Genomic DNA, 14,120 nt, shown 5'->3' on the forward strand with positions numbered 1-14,120 from the left:
TTTATGTAATACAATTATCATTCAAGAGACAGGAAAAACATTTGTTACAGTGTATTAAACTGGAACATTGCCAGTTGAAAGCTGTCACTGAGATGTTATCATGGCTCACCAAAGGCCTTTCTTAGTTCTGAGGCGCCTACGGTAAGTACAGTTAGCTGACATCAATCGTTTATACCTGTTGTTTGGTTCAGTGCTCTTCCTTTTTTAAATGGATTCCCTGCCAGTGTATCTGTATAGGCTCCCCAGGCATCCTACTGTGAAACAAATAAATTTCATATCCAAAAGCTACCATTTATATTTGTAACTTTGAATCAATGAAAGGGCCTGTGATTATTAAAACATTGTTCATCGAACAGTTTTATTGAAGACACAAGCAAATAACAAACTACTCCACATCACTTCCTTTGTTCTCACTATCCTTTTAACTGTTTATAGGCTGGTGAAGTCATTCAGCAAAAACCTGCTGGGTTAATCATTTGATAACTTGTGTGTGTCTGGGCAAATTTCATGTTTTGGGCAATACACAACCATTTAAAACATCAGAGTGTAACGGTGTTTCCCCGGTCATGGAACTCAGGATTGTGGCCCCGAATTAATCGTACTGCCTTCTAAGTAGCCTCTCCCACCTAGTCCTGTTAGTAAGCCTGGTTAATTCATTTGCCACGGACAAAGAAGTGCCTCTGCACCCTTTCACAGTGCTCCATACAACTTTCTGGCCTTTTTATTAATCTCAGCTAAATACAGAGTAGATTACACTACTAATATCATTAAGGGTGTTCAAGATATAATCCAAGTAATATAAAACACAATGTGTTTGTGATACATGGACGTTCACAGCTTAGACTTTAAAGTACTGTTTGATATTACAGGAGCTTCCCTTAATGAGATGATTTCCCAATGAACATCAGATACAATTTGACCTATATCAGAACATTTCTACCCAGGTTAAGGAAGAGTTCTCATAATTGCAGTCTGCTAGTCTGTACAGTGGTGAGTATTGAAAGGTCTCCAATAGAAAGAAATTTGTAGCAATTCCACTGTAAAAAAAATTCATTTGTTATGTTAAATATATAGCCTGAATTTGTCTGTTTCAGCCCATCTTGACTTAAAATCCCCCTATATCCTTCAAACAGATGCACAATTTTCTCTGAAAGCCTTAAAGGATAGTGGTTCCATTACACTTCTGTTTTCTACTCTTTGCTTTCTTTGAATAGCCACTTATTCCTACTGACGTTTATCTTATTCTAAAGTAATATAGAAAAACCAGTGAAACTGAATCTTCTAAAACTTGTAAATCTCTCCTGCTTTTGGGAGTACTCATTAAATTGTTTTGTTGGCTTGTCCTCGCAGCTTACTAAAATACCATATGTTTTATAAACCTATAATTCATGTTCCTTTTCAACATCTTGATCTGTAGTGCTTAAATTAATGCACTACAGTTATCTCAGGGTATGCAATTGGGGAAAAATAACCCACTGACTCATTAAGTCTCCTGGGCATAGAATTATTTAGCTGTCTTACCTATGTGTCATGAAGGAACAGTTGCCCTCATTTCAGAAAGTCAGGCATTATTAGTATTGAGCTGTTTGACTTTTTAATATCTCTCATTGAACTGCTGAGGACACCTGTTTTAAAAAAAAAAAAAAAAAAATCTGGGCTCACCAGTTGTTTTTTCAGTCTTGCTATAAGTAATTGGAATCAAGTTTTATTCGCTAAGCTGCAGCGGTAGCAGTGGTTCAGAAGAATACAGGATATGTAAGCACACAAGTTATTTGAGCACTTGGCCCTTGTGTAATCAAGAAGAGTGATATGAATGATAACAAATGTCAATCATCAGACTCCTCTGCCCTATCCTCTACTCAAAAGAAATTTGAAACAGCTTGGTCATTGGGATGGACTACACTGAGAGTGCCACTTCAGGGCAGACTGCAAGAAACAGGGCAGAAAATCCCCACAAACTGGTGGTTTATTCTATAATTAGATTCACCAAACCGGTAGCAAAAGAGCTTCTGTAGCACCACACTGGTTAACAAGAAGCCTAATACAGTCCCTTTTATGTATTCTGGTCCTGGGCTCCTATCCAGACAAACAGGTCTAATGTAGTGAGAGGTTACTGAAAACCGAATTCAACATATGTGAGGGTCTACTCATCTGAAAGGTTCAGATGCTTACCTGCCATGTCAATATGTATCTCAGATCTTACCCAAATATCACACTGTTAGGCAATCCTTAGTAAACTAACTGAAGATTTATTAAGAAAAGTATAGTTATAAATGGTTAATAGATAATATACATAAAAATGATTGCAAAGTCCTTATCATGTTTATAGCAGTGATGGAATAGACTGCTGGCTTGCAAAAGGTCTCTTTGGTAACTTCCAAAAGATTGGATGGTCCTCAGTCCATTGTTCAAAATACTCATTTTATGTGTAAATCCACAGTCCAGAGAATTGGTACAGGAATGAGGCAAAAAATGGAGATGTCTCAGGTGTCTTTTATATCCTCTGCCATGTACATGGAAATTCACTGTCCCAAACAAAGCCCACAGCCCCTTTGTATGGAAAATTACTGACGAAGACTGAGTCTGAGGTCACATGTCCACATCACATGATCTTACATCTTTTGCTGAATCACGGGTGGCCCTTGGCTCCTTGCTGGCTGAGGCAGCTGCAGGAAGACTCATTGAAGAGCTGATCTCCCTGAATGGTTCATCGACATTGGGCTGGCTAGATAGGATATAAAACTACCTTGTGGGTGTCACCCCAGAACAAAACACATGTTTGAGATACAAATAGCAAATAGTCATTACTTCAGATACAAAGATGAAACATGCATATAAGTAGGATTAACATACTTAGCAGATTACAACTTTTCCATTGATATCTTACATGACCTACTTTTTATATAAGATTTTTTGCAATTGCATAACACTGGTAGCAACAATGATATAAATGGTCATCATCAATCATACAGCATCACAGAGCTTTTGGGGGGGGCGGGGGGGAGGCCTAACTATTTACCGTATTTTAAACCTCCATTTCAGAAAGTATACTAGACTCCTGTGGCTTGATTTCTCCACTGCCTAATCACTCATCTCTCTGCAAAGGGAGCTGTAGAATGCTGTCAGATCAGACTGTGTAAGGCAGTGAAGAGTCTGGCTGCCTACTCATTTTCCAAGTGTAGAGAGGGGCCTTATTGTAGTGGTGAAGTCTATTAGTAGGCCTGATTATCTGTTGCATTGCACCTTGTATAGTCATTTACACCAATATAAAGTGCTGCTGAATCAGAATGACAGCATTTTTTGTGCCCTTTCTGCAGTGGTATTAATGACTGCAGTAGGTGAAGGGCAACACACAATTGGTTCCCGTGGCTCTAACAATAAATATTGTGGGAGAGCACAGCAATACCTTGCTAGCCATAAGAGTATTTTAAAAAACCATTTTTTTAAACATGAGATGATCTGATTCTGAACTTGGGCCTCTGTCTACAAGGAAAAAATCAGTGCAAGTGAGTATGACCCCATTGATTTAATCATTGCTCCCATTTACGCCAGGACTGAATTTGGCCTAGTGCTTGTAACAGACTGAGCTAGACAGTGCTAGCTAATTTAGTCAGAACATAAGTTAAAGTACAATAAGCCCTCTGAACCAGTAAAACTGTAACTAATAGCGGGTTTCCTTGTAACAGATGGAACGTCATCTGTCAAGATTTCATATTTGATACAGGATAGAAATTATTGGCAAAATAGAATTATTGGAAAGTCTGGGTCATGTCTCATTAAATTTTGGGTCCAGAGAGGATGGAATAAATTACTTCAGGCACAGTCCAAAATCAACTCAATGGAAAGCAAATTGACATCCAAAAGGACATCAGTCAGGAAAGACAGTTCATACTTGTGTAGATTAACTTTCCCCAACTTTGGGCTAGAAATGTTTTCATATGGTTGATTCTATGTTCATCTAAATTTCTCTTTTTTTCCTAACAAACCTCATTTACTTAAAATCATTGTGCTCTTGGTTTCTTTATGATAGATTGACACACAGCCATCCTGGAGAGGGAACCAAACCTTTAGATTCTGAGGAGGTGTAATACAGAAGACTTACATTTGAGGGTTTGTGGGATTTGGATCACTGACGTGTGTATGTGTTTGCCATTTTGTGGAGAACAGATCTGAAAAGATGGAGAGGATGGGAGCTTGTCGGAAACACAGCTGGTGGTGTTGGCATGGGACGGCACCCAGCTCCAGGACTTCGGAAGTGCTATTATAAGGGGTTGTAAAGCTGGCTTCACCGTTCCTCGCTTCCCCAGCCCCAGAACTGAGCCCTGTATGTTTGGGGGGCAAAGTCAGACAGAGGAAATGCTGGATGTGGCTGAAGCAGGGGCAGAAATACTGCCCCAGTTCTAGTTACCTGGGAATTTTGCTGCTCTCAGCTGGAATGCTTACAGTAAACAAAGTGTGAAATAACTTCACCTGAAGTAATGAATTCAGCAATAGAGCAACAGCTTGAATTACCTGTTTCACCTATAAGGAAGGTCCAATACAAAAGTTCAGCATTTGAAGTGCTTGATTAATTTTAAATCTTTATGCACATTTTGCTATGCCTATGTAATTTTATGGGCATATATTAATAATAGGCTGGGCAACCCTGTGTCCTAATTTACTTGGGAATGTTGATTTGTGGTTTATGCTGGTGACATGATCTTTAAGAAATGCACTGTGATTCCTTTGTAACGCAGTATATTGAATGGATGTTTGGTAGAGAGTTTTGCTGCCTGATTTATTTCTGTAATAATACTTATAGTTACAGTGCTTTACAGGTTCAAAGCATGATTCATACATTAACTGAGTAGTCCTCACAACACCCCTGTAAATGCAAATCTGTATTATCCCCATTTTACACAGGGGGAAACTGATGCAGAAAGGTGAAGTGACTTGTCCAAGGCTATGCAGCGAGTCAGCAGCAGGTCTGGGATTAGAACCCGAGACCTCTTCATTCCCAGCCCTGCTGTTTTCTCTGGATTACACTAGTTTGTGAGTATTTTCAATTTGTAGAAAGAAAATGAGCAATAACTTATTGATACTAGCACAGAACTTCTCTTATGCTAAAACTTTCATGAGAAACGACTTGTTTCAGGACATGTGATAAATGGGAAATGTGGTTCATACACAATCATGTCTTGTCTGGCAATATCCCCTAAACTAGATTTTAATCAGCTAATTTTATTTTTGTATCCCTTTTATGCCACTTGTGTTGTGCGATTAAGATATTTCACATTGAAGTGACTTTCTGTTTTGATTATAGCTTGTATTTTTATGTGCAAGCGTAAGTTTCACCTTATAATAGATAATTTATCTATATTCAATTTGCATAATCATTTAATATAATTATTAACCTTGTGAAAAGTCATGTTATAGGTTAATAAGTTTAGATTTTATTTGGATTAAGTTTGTGTGGTGTTCATGTCCTGCTCTTAAAAAACATAAGTATAAAGGACTTAAATCTCTTACAACTATGGTAGATTTAATGCATTTTAAGCAATTTCTTTTACAACATGCACTATTTGATATGTTGGGCACTACTGGGTCGTTAAAGCAATTAGTTGAGTTAACTGCATCCATTGTGCAATAGTTCTAATGCCTGGGGAAAGGATAAAGGGTCTTCTTAGAGTTAATGATTTCAGACTAATATTTCAATGCTTCCTTTTGGAAATGCTTGAGAGGAGAATAGCTGGAGGTTCCAGTTCACATTCCTCAAAGGTATAGTATGTCACTTCCCCCATTTTGCATCCTATGTGTTGTTCTAGAATGCTGTGCAGATGCCCAAAGGAACAGAAGGCAGCTCATTCCGCTTTGCTTTCCACTGCAATGGGGAGCTTCTGCTCTACTCAGTCTGAATTGGAAGGTGTAAGTGGTAATTTTTCTTACATATTTATAGCCACATAAGTGATGTGGATGAGTAATTGGCTAGTGCTAAGAGTTGCTGATTATTGTTCCCATTCATTTAGTCAGAATGTAGTTTTGCAGTTAGTCTGTAATTCCACATCTTAAAACCCCCTGGGTAAGGAAATACTTCTGGTCTGATTAACATGCTGCAAATAAGAGCAGCAGTTGATTAGGGTTACCATATTTCAACAATCAAAAAAGAGGACGGGAGGAGCCCTGCCCTAGCCCCGCCCCTGCCCCTTCCACTCCCTCCCACTTTCTGCCCCCTCAGAACCCCCAACCCTCCCCCCCACGCCTTGTCCCCTGACTGCCCCCTCCTGGGACCCCTGCCCCTAACTGCCCCTCAGGACTCCACCCCCTACCTAAGCCTCCCTGCTCCTTGTCCCCTGACTGCCCCCTCCTGAGACCTTCCCCACATCCTAACTGGCCCCCTAGGACCCTACCCCCTACCTGTCCCCTGACTGCCCCAACCCTTATCCACACCCCCACCCCCTGACAGCCCCCCCTAGAACTCCTGATCCATCTAAACCCCTCTGCTCCTTGTCCCCTGACTGCCCCCTCCTGGGACCCCTGTTCCTAACTGTCCTCCAGAACCCCACCCCCTACCTAAGCCTCCCTGTGCCTTGTCCCCTAACTGCCCCCTCCTGAGACCCCCCCACCTATACTCTGACTGCCCAAAACCTTACACCCCCAACCCCCAGACAGCCCCCCCCGAACTCCTGACCCATCCAACCCTCTCCCTGCTCCCTGTCTCTTGACTACCCCCTCCCTCCCCCCCGAACCTCCGTGCCGCTTCTCTGAGCCCCTGGCCCCCTTACTGTGCTGCAGAGCGGCGCGCTCGGCAGCGGGGGAGGGGAGCAGGGTCGGAGCTCCAGACTGCCGGAGGCCGAGGCGAACGGCCGGCCGGCGATCTGCGAATACAGGGAGGGGGAGGGAGGGAGAGAGAGGAGGGGAGTGGTGTCAAGTTGCAGGGGAGAGGAGGGGGAAGTGGAGGAAGGGCTCAGGCTGCCGGAGCCCCGTGCGAGTGGCACGATCCAACCGGCTGCCCTGTAAGCTGCGCGCGCTCTGCATGGGGGGGAAATCCGGACAGTTACAAATTCCCCCCGGACGCTATTTTTAACTGAAAAAATCCGGACATGTCCGGGGGAATCCGGACGAATGGTAACCCTACAGTTGATACATGTGACAGCGGTGAAGGCCATTGCTGCAGGTGACACTGGTTGCACACAATTTTGAGTCTTTGGCCTTATAGCAGGAAATTCACTTTCCTTACACAGTGTTAAGGCCTTTGAACATTTGGGGCTACTTTTTTTAAATGGCCTGTTTTTCTGTTCATACTTCAGGATCACAAAAGACAACAGGTGCCAGAGATGGTATTTTAATATCTATCTGATTAGACCTACAGATCAGATAAGATTAAGAATGCTCTCATTTTCACTTGCAAATAATTGTGGGTGCAAAATAGAGGCTGAGTTGAGGCCTATTAAAAAGTTAGCATTTGGGGCCAAATTTTCAAAGAGGATTCACCCCAGCCTTTAAATCTGTGCCAGCAAGATTCACATGCAGAGTTGTTTGCATGTGCAACCTGGATTTACGTGTGCAAACAGAATAGCTAAATGTGGGTTGTCTATGCAAGCCATTCTGAATGCAAATTTACAAGTGTCTTTTCAAAATAATATACCCAGAGGACCATATGTGGTAGCTAGACATGGGTCTTATAAAATTCATATATCAACACTCCAGCTTGCTTTTGCACCAAAGAATTACCATTCAACTAAACAGCTTTCAAGTACAGTAGGAAGGGGGAAGGCAATCAATCTTGTTTCTGATGGTCCTTCCCCAAATAATTTTAGAAGACTTGTAATGTGTTAGCCACTTCAAGAATTCTCACAAATTTATTTGTAAATAAGCACTCACAAATATGTCAGCAAGTGTCTCTCTCAAGAATAAATATTGAAGTATGGTACAAAAAGGAGTTAACCCTCTCACTATCACTATGAAGCAGGTAAATATGAGTAAACAGACGTCGTCAGAATTGGGATTAGAAATGGGGTTTTCTGGCTTTTATGAAAAACTAGAAAATATAAATTATAAAACATTTTAAAATATAAATGGATGTGGTTTTGAGGACCCTTGCTGATATATTGTAAGTGGGTGTGTCTACATGTTTGCGCATTCTTGGAGTCAGTAACATGACTGGAGTCATTTGTGAAAGGCGTATTACAGACTATTAAACGTTATCTTCTCATTGCAGTTGACAGCTGCTTAGTATGGTGGTTATTCTTTGGTGAAAATCTATACCAGTCAAATGACTCTCAAACATTAATGAGATTCCAAATCAAACTGAGGTTCTCTTACATTTTAGGATCAGATTTATGTTCAGGATGTGTATGACTCTTCCCACCTGCTACCGCTACTCCTTTAAAAGAGTTCATTGTAACTGTTCCAATTGCCTATTTGTTCTCTGATGTTCTTGACTGCATCAGTTTGTTACATTCAGTCATATTGGATTTTTATTACACTGTACAACTTTGAACGTATTCAATTCACATTTTACTCTTGAAAGAGGCATTGTCTATTATCATTGGCAGGATGGAGCATGTAATAAATGAAACATCAAGCATAAGTGAGAAAAATGGTAGCAGCGGTGTACATAGATAGCAAGAGCACAAATGAGTCTTTCAACCTATAGGTTCCCCATATATCAGTGACACTTATTTTTGACAGCTTCTGTTAATTTGCAAACTTGCCTCTGGCAAGAGGACAAGGAAGCAGTAGCACAGTGAGATGAATGAAAATACCCAGCTGTAATAAGTGAGCTGCACAGCGATTATAAGATGTGAGAACAAAGGAGTTTAGTATGGAAGATCTGCTTATTGGGATCCTAATTATCAGAGCTCTTTCTGCAACTTTGGTAGGGAAACTGTTTCCTTTAGATTGGACAGAGCACTGAAAATGGCGCTTAGGAAATGGTGCCATTGTGTGAATGCACTTCAATTGGTAACATTTAGTCCTTGTTTGGATGAGGGAATCCAGTAAGAGATTAGAGCAAAGGAGTTCCTGGTTCCCATTAGACCCAGTTTGTCTGTTATAACACCGGTCTACAATTTTTGAGAAGTCGTCTGCTTCAGAGATAAAATGTGCTATTTATTATGTATTTTGATGTGCTGAATTCAAATGACAATTAAAACAACTGGCTACTGTTTAAGATATTTAAGTTTTGACATTTTATGTCTATGTATATTGTGTAGATAGTAGAGTTTTAATCATAAATTGTAAACCTAGGTCTTTTCATGTGTTTATGGTTGCTTTACATGATAATATTTCACCTGTCCTGTTTATGTAACACTTTAAAAATCAGCAAAAGGGTTATATAAATAAAATGTATTATGAAACAAAAGGCAAAAAACTATTATGTACATAGTTTAGACCTATTCAGTGTCTACTCGGTGCTTCTTGGCTTGTCTCTTGTATTCATTAAATGGAGCATCTCTTGTCACTGTCCAGCAATAGTCTGCAAGCATTGATGGGTTCCATTTGCCCTGATAGCGTTTCTCCATTGTTGCAATGTCCTGGTGAAATCGCTCGCCGTGCTCGTCGCTCACTGCTCTGCAGTTCGGCGGAAAAAAATCTAGATGAGAGTGCAAAAAATGTATCTTTAGTGACATGTTGCAACCAAGGCTTTTGTATGCTTTGAGGAGGTTTTCCACCAACAACCTGTAGTTGTCTGCCTTGTTATTTCCGAGAAAATGTATTGCCACTAACTGGAAGGCTTTCCATGCCGTCTTTTCCTTGCCACGCAGTGCATGGTCAAATGCATCATCTCGAAGAAGTTCACGAATCTGAGGACCAACAAAGACACCTTCCTTTATCTTAGCTTCACTTAACCTTGGAAATTTTCCACAGAGGTACTTGAAAGCTGCTTGTGTTTTGTCAATGGCCTTGACAAAGTTCTTCATCAGACCCAGCTTGATGTGTGAGGGTGGTAACAAAATCTTCCTTGATTCAACAAGTGGTGGATGCTGAACACTTTTCCTCCCAGGCTCCAATGACTGTCGGAGTGGCCAATCTTTCTTGATGTAGTGGGAATCTCTTGCACGACTATCCCATTCGCAGAGAAAACAGCAGTACTTTGTGTATCCAGTCTGCAGACCAAGCAAGAGAGCAACAACCTTCAAATCACCACAAAGCTGCCTCTGATTTTGGTCATAGTTTATGCACCTCAAAAGTTGTTTCATGTTGTCATAGGTTTTCTTCATATGGACTGCATGACCAACTGGAATTGATGGCAAAACATTGCCATTATGCAGTAAAATAGCTTTAAGACTACTCTTTGATGAATCAATGAACAGTCTCCACTCATCTGGATCGTGAACGATGTTTTGGGCTGCCATCACACCATCGATGTTGTTGCAAGCTACAAGATCACCTTCCATGAAGAAGAATGGGACAAGATCCTTTTGACGGTCACGGAACATGAAAACCTTAACATCACCTGCCAGGTGATTCCACTGCTGTAGTCTGGAGCCCAACAGCTCTGCCTTACTCTTGTGTAATTCCAAATCCCTGACAAGGTCATTCAGTTCACCTTGTGTTATGAGGTGTGGTTCAGAGGAGGGGGATGGGAGAAAATGTGGGTCCTGTGACATTGATGGTTCAGGACCAGAAGTTTCATCCTCTTCCTCTTCCTCGTTTGATTCAAGTGAGAATGATTCTGGTGCATCAGGAACCGGCAGTCCTTCTCCGTGGGGAACTGGGCGTATAGCTGATGGAATGTTTGGATAATGCACAGTCCACTTTTTCTTCTTTGACACACCTTTCCCAACTGGAGGCACCATGCAGAAATAACAATTGCTGGTATGATCTGTTGGCTCTCTCCAAATCATTGGCACTGCAAAAGGCATAGATTTCCTTTTCCTGTTCAACCACTGGCAAAGATTTGTTGCACAAGTGTTGCAGCATATGTGTGGGGCCCACCTCTTGTCCTGCTCTCGAATTTTGCAGCCCAAATAAAGGTGATAGGCTTTCTTAACCATAGTGGTTATACTGCGCTTTTGTGATGCAAAAGTCACTTCACCACAAACATAGCAGAAGTTATCTGCACTGTTCACACAAGTACGAGGCATCTCTGCTCACTTTGGCTAAACAGAAATGTGTCCCTTTGCAAAATCAAACACTGACAAATAAGAGAGCACGACACTGTTTGATTTCTAGAGCTGATATAGGGCAATTTGTTCAGCAGAGTGATGTAAGCTTCGTTCTGATTGCATCATTCATGACTTCTAGGAATAACATGATGCAATTCATATCATGTATGATGCAATACCCGCTTCAGTTTGCATCATTAATTGTTTTGCCTAAAAAGCAAGTACTGTTCAAACCCAGTCATAGATTTATTCATAGATCCAGTCAAAGATGTATTTTAGTCATTTCTGGTTTAAATTGAGATCCCTTCCCTTTATAACTCACTTATCCTCCCCCATTCCCAAGTCAAGGGTCGTATATACTGACCCAATAGCATATCTTGAAAACTAGAGCCAATCAACAATTTTAAGCATAATTTTTGTTCTCAGTGACCCAGAATTAGTAAAGTTTGACTACATTTATTTCAGAAGCATTTTGGCTGTAGAGCAGTGTAATCAGGCCCTTCTGGCTATCATAAGACTTTTTGATTTTGCCTTGATTCTGAAAGTGTTGTATTAGCTTTGATCTTTTCTGACCCCTTACTATAGTTTTGTTTCCTATTTTTAAATATTCCCTATACTAGTTTTTTCCCCCATTCTACCCTCACCAATGCCATCCTAATCAGACAAGATGGATTACATGGACAAAAGGTGCATTAATTGCTCTTGCTATCTCATTTGCTTCGTGACTCCACTGTATTGAGCTAACTTTGAGTCTTAGAAGATCAATGTACTGAGGTAACGTTCCTGTCCATCAGTTGTGGCTGCTGTTAACAGTTTATTTCAGGGATTCTCGCCAGCAGGTGTCATACTAGTTCTACCACTTTTGATATAGTTCATGCTTCACACTTGCCATTGTTTGAAAGGGAATAATAACAATAAATTACACAGAGTTTGAAGAAACATAACCTTTAATTATTTTGCCCATTGCTTAATGAACCACACAAATAAGAGGGAAAGTTTTAATGTTAAAAGCAAATTGAGTATGATGAACAAAAAAGAGCTCAACATAGAACTGAAAATAAAGGAGGGGGAGAGAGAGAGAGAGAGAGGGAGGGAGCCAGCCTGCAACAGAAAGGAAGAATGTTCTCATAGGATGGGGACTGAGGCTCAGGAGATCTGGGTTCTAATCCTGGCTCTGTCACACACTCCTGCTTGTCCTTGGGCAAGCTGCTTCACTACTTCAGCTGTAAATTGAGGAGAAGAAATCTAATTCCCCAGGTCACCAGGTTATTGCAAAGATAAATCTATTAATGTCTATGTGGGTCTTGGATATTATGGTGACTATCAAATCCTATACATAAAAAGAAATTGAGCATTATTCCATAAAGACATTGTATATGTGCTATTCCAGAACAATTATGATCAATGCTTTAAGGACTGATAACTGCAAGTACAACTGCTTTTGGACACTGTTATATCATCCTCAAGCCTTAAAGTTTTCTTGGTTTATTCTGAAGCAGAAAATGAGACTCCTTGAGTCAGATTCTCAGATGTATCTGGGTTATGCTGGCGGCACCACCCAGAGAGTCCTTTATGTTGGGGAGTCCCCAGCTGTTCCTTTAGCGCAGCTTTCTGTCCTTTTTGTAGAGCAGAGCAAAGAGGATAGAATGAGATCTGAGGATCCAGCTCACAGCACCTTACTAAAGAGCCCTCTGAATGAGGCAGAAATAGTCCTTTCAGCACAGTTTGTGGTTGGGGTAGTTTGCTCAGGTGAGGCCAAGTGTTACTGAAGCGAAAAGAGGGAGCTGTGCTGGAAGGTAATACTTGTTGCTCTTACTATGCCAGGAAGCAGTGCTGACTTTGCACGTCACTTCCTGGCTATTAAAACACTTCCCTCTGTAGCAATTTGTGCAAGACTATATTCTTCTTGATTTCTTTCTTCTGATGATAAAATAGCCTTTTTGTGTAGTAACAGCTGTTAGCTGTACTTTCCAAATCTTGGCTTATTTCTCTAGGGTGTGGTCTCCATTACTGTGTTTTACTAGAGCCGAAATCAAGGGGTCTGAGTCAATAAGATCTTGTATTTCTAGAGTGCGGAACTGCCAGTAGAAAGGGTGCCAGCAGGCAGTTTACATTGGGGGGCAGGGGGAGGGGGGAGAGATGCATGGTAGGTTTAGTGAGATGGAAGAAACAAACCATATGCTCCTGACCTTGGTTTCTTCCCAAGACTACAGAGTTTGAATACATGTCAGATGGGAAGAACAAACCCAAAAGAATTTTCCTCCTACAAAGTTGGTTCCGTTACTGGACATTTTCACTTTTACTCCAAGGTGTGGTTTGAGCATGTAAAGTTTTTCCCACAGATTACTGAACAGACACAAGCTGTGGACACGTTTGGGAAACCACTGGGGTTTTAAAAACCTGCTCGTATGGGGCCTAATCCTGCAAGTAACTGAGGGTATGTCTGCACAGCAAGCCTCCAACCCAGGCTGACAGAAGTGGGCTAGTGGGGTTTGCAACAGTGCTCTAAAAATAGCTATATAGACAGACAGTGCTTTGAAGTTGTGGCTCGGGCTGGAGTGCCAGCTCTGAAGTCCACCTCCCCCACGCTGTAGGCTTCAGAGCCTGAGTGCAACTTCAAAGTGCTGTCTATACAGCTATTTTTAGAGTGCTAGTGTGAGCCCTGTTAGCCCAAGTCTGTTCACTCCAAAATGCTGTGTTAGCTGTACCCTATGGGCCTTCAACTCCCATTCAGCATGCCGTGGGATCTGGCCGTGGCTGCATGGTGTATGCTTCTCATGCGCTTGGTTGCAGTGTACAAGACTCCCCTGAGAAAAGCTAGCCTTTCACTTTATTTTTATCCCCTTCTTACAACCTTTCTTTTACTTTCTTTCTTTAGATGGCTTTTTATAATGTGTACACAAAACCTATTTTGCACTTTAACTCTTTGGAACCCTTTAGATAGCGAAAGTCACCTTTTCATTTTTTTCCCCTCACAAACACAGCAGGTGAGCATATATCTAAGATAACCATCTCAAAGTGGGTTTGTTA

General features: G+C 41.2%; 1 long non-coding RNA gene across 1 annotated transcript; it reads left to right on the forward strand.

Moving 5' to 3' along the window:
- The first annotated feature begins 2,297 nt into the window (after nucleotides 1-2,297).
- Nucleotides 2,298-6,170, forward strand: LOC128841535 (uncharacterized). The gene is made up of 3 exons (XR_008445869.1): nucleotides 2,298-4,110; nucleotides 4,903-5,031; nucleotides 5,805-6,170. It is a non-coding gene; the product is annotated as an uncharacterized LOC128841535 (long non-coding RNA).
- Nucleotides 6,171-14,120: the final 7,950 nt, after the last annotated feature.

Source organism: Malaclemys terrapin, chromosome 8 (assembly GCF_027887155.1).
Source record: "Malaclemys terrapin pileata isolate rMalTer1 chromosome 8, rMalTer1.hap1, whole genome shotgun sequence".
Taxonomy (NCBI): Eukaryota; Metazoa; Chordata; order Testudines; family Emydidae; genus Malaclemys; species Malaclemys terrapin.